The sequence below is a fragment of the Triticum dicoccoides genome, chromosome 4B (assembly GCF_002162155.2).
Source record: "Triticum dicoccoides isolate Atlit2015 ecotype Zavitan chromosome 4B, WEW_v2.0, whole genome shotgun sequence".
In the NCBI taxonomy this organism is placed as follows: domain Eukaryota; kingdom Viridiplantae; phylum Streptophyta; class Magnoliopsida; order Poales; family Poaceae; genus Triticum; species Triticum dicoccoides.
In genome coordinates, this window is record NC_041387.1 from 225,055,280 (window position 1) to 225,058,970 (window position 3,691).

A 3,691-nucleotide genomic window follows, 5' to 3' on the forward strand; every position below is an offset into this window, starting at 1 on the left:
GGATGGTTTTACCTCCGGGATATTCACTATGATTGTTTCTTTTAAAGCCCTTTATGTGATGTCGCTAAGACGCCCGACTGTGGCATTTCTTTTAAAGCCCTTTATGTGGTGTCGCTAAGACGCCCGACTGTGGCATTTCTTTTAAAGCCCTTTATGTGGTGTCGCTAAGACGCCCGACTGTGGCATTTCTTTTAAAGCCCTTTATGTGGTGTCGCTAAGACGCCCGACTGTGGCATTTCTTTTAAAGCCCTTTATGTGGTGTCGCTAAGACGCCCGACTGTGGCATTTCTTTTAAAGCCCTTTAGGTGGTGTCGCTAAGACACCCGACTGTGGCATTTCTTTTAAAGCCTTTTATGTGGTGTCGCTAAGACGCCCGACCGTGGCATTTCTTTTAAAGCCCTTTATGTGGTGTCGCTAAGACGCCCGACTGTGGCATTTCTTTTAAAGCCCTTTATGCGGTGTCGCTAAGACGCCCAACTGTGGCATTCTTGTTATTTATTTCATAATTTCAATATTACTATGTTATTGCATACTCATAAATAACATGCTTGCGTAGATCGGAATTTTTATTTGTGACTGACGTCATGAGCATAAAATATTTTTAGCACATCATTGTTATATTATACCCGTGTTCACAATGTTTGCGAGTACATTCAAAGTACTCACTGGCTTGTCCCTGGCTATTGTCTTGGCCAGATTTCTTGCGCGGAGAGGAGCAACCGTGGCGACAGCCCCGGAACCTAAACAATGGTGATAGCAGCCTCGTGAAGATAGGAGTTAACCTGGTCAGCTGTTCCTGTGGGAATTGGAGTCCCATAGACACTGATGATCCACAAACCGCTTCCGCCATCAATCATTAGAAACCATTTGTTGTACTCCCAGGCCAGAATGGTCTTGTACTACATATTTTTGTATTTTGCTTGGAATTTCTGTATCAAGTTGGTGCCTCATCAGCTAACAGTTATCCTGGGGCTGGTGAGCGCAAGGGCCATTTTCTGGAAATTAATACCCGGAGAATCGGTCCTCACATTTCACAAATATTTTTAAAGTATTAAAATAATTTTAACCTATTAAAGACCATTTTTGGCCTAAAGAAAAAGCCTTTAAATAAAATAGGAAAATAACTTTTAAAATTATATTTTTGTGGTTTATGGAAGTCCTATATCTAATAGGTTTCAAATATACTCTTTGAATTATTTTTCATACCCCAAATCAAGTACTTGCAGTGCAAACCTCAATTCAGGGGTTTTTGGAAAACTAATTTTTGAAAATACTTTTTGGCCAAATTATTTTTGTAAGAAAATACTATATTGCTCTATACACATGGCATGATCATTGGGCAGAAGTTTGGGGCAAGGAGATGAAGTATAGAAGGTGGAGTTGTGTTGACTTTAAAGAGCACTTGAAAAACACAGAGAACAAACCAACTCCAAATAAAAGCCAATAGATGCAAAAGTTTTTTTCAAATCACACTTTATCATGATTTATTAGCTCAAGTGTTGTGGCATGAAAATCAGGGTGTGACAGACCTACCCCCCTTACAAGAATCTCGTACCCGAGATTCCCAAACTAGGCGCGAAAAGGGATACAGAAACTTGGATCTGGGGTAGTCTTCAAGTCCTCATGTTGCTTCTGCTTTCATGTAGTGCTCCATTGAGCTTGAAGTACTTGATGGTGTGGCTTCATGTATGACATTCTTCTTGATCTAGGTTGCTAATGGGTTGCTCGCGGTAGGTTAGATTGGGCTAGGGGTCGATGGCTCAGTGGTCAATGCCCTTGTAGAGATCGGGCAAGTTAGGAAGTTGGAAACACTTCCAGGGTTGTGACGCATGGAAAGCGTTGTGCACATCAGGTAACTCCGGTGGCAACTCCAGCTGGGAATTGTCTTCTCTTCGTCTTGTAGTGATCTCAGAGGGGGGTTGTTAAATCTTGGAGTGATCTCGAAGGGGGGCGATGAATCTTGGTGTGGGTCTCCTTGTCATGGAAATGCTTGGTTCCTTAGAGAGAAGTGGCTCGCAGATACACCTGGTCTTCCATGAGAAAGTTCACTTCTTGACGATGGTGGTGGGTGTAGTTCTTCCTCCTTGGCATGGAGGTCTTCAAATGTTCCTTGACTAGCTTAACGGCTCTTCTTCCATCTTCGGGTGGACAAGTAGGTCACCAAATGATGATGACAACTACCTTGTCTAAGCACTCCATGAAGACTTTGTTCACGGGGTACATAAAGTAGGCTGGGGAATTAGTGGTGGTTTTTGTTGAGTGTGGGCCAAGGTGTTCTAGATCTAGTGTCAAGGCCCGAAGGTCCTGATCCGACCATGTCGTAGCTTGGTAGGGCGTAAGGGTATCAAGGATTCTAATGTGCGAGTGAACATTTATCATCTTATCTTTAAGCATGGTTTCTGAGATGCCAATTGTGCTATCTAGTCCTTTAAAGAAATCACATCATATCACTGATAGCATCATTTAGTATAGGTCAACTCCAATCATCACTCATGTGATTCATATCCTCATGACTCTCGAGAGGAGGTCTAACAAAATCATATATGTCTACCATCTCCAAACTCAGGTGTATGGATATCCTCATGTAAAAATCCATGGGTAGAACATACAACTGCCAAACTAAATTAAACACGACAATCCAAGGGCTCAACCTATTCTTCCAAGGTCCAAGATATTGCATCTCTATCCTAAGGAATCACGTCGTATGCCACTCCAAGATCTTGTTTCCTTCCTATGAGTCAACTCCAACAGCCCATTAACTTCCATTAACCACTAGAAATCCAATGTCTATGGTGTTCCACACGATCTTCTAATGTCCTATAATCCCCAATACTTGAAAGAGCTATCTCTACTATAATCAATCCACCATTTCCCATCTTCGTGGTCAAATAACTTCCAACCCCAAGCTTATATAGATCCCTAAATCAAATCCGACAACTAATCCAATCTGCTAGTTTATTATCCACCGAGAAACATGGTATCATAATTGAGATCACCAATATAAATCCAATTTACTCCGAACCATATAGACCTACTCAGCATCTAGACTCCACTAGGTTCACCTATTTAATCCAAATATCATGGTCATCTATCTTCTATCAATATCTCCTGGCTAAGCCAAATCCTTATACCTTCAAGAATTTCATCGTGCGATCATAATTGTCCTACAAAATCCAATTTACTCCCCGGGTAATGAATGCTATGCTACCCTATTAACGTGATCCCACCAAGTTCATAAACTAACATGAAAACCTTATAATCCACCAAGAAGTCTCGGATAATCCCTCAAGGTCTCTGATATAAACTCGTCAAGTCATTTGCCCTATTTCAATATCCTCGAATAGGTCTACCCTATGGCATCGTCAGTTCTGGTGCTATCTTGGGATGATAATGTGCTCGTTCACTATATCCACTAGTTCCCTAATGAACAAGTGCAAGGTTATGGAGGCTTAGCTGGTTCTCTTGCAATTTTGTGGGTTAAGCACTTGGTTAGGGATTCGAGCTGGGTTATATCGTGAAGTATCGAAGGGTCTAGGGATGGGTTTCTAATCATGAGAGGTAAACATAACTCTACTGGGCTGCTCTTGGTCGAGGAGGCTGCAGCAAAAATCTCCAGTGCTATGTGGTCACTGAAGTAGAATCCTTGGTGTACCTTGTCTCGCCGGTCTTCAGTTGAGGAGAGAGGGATGAG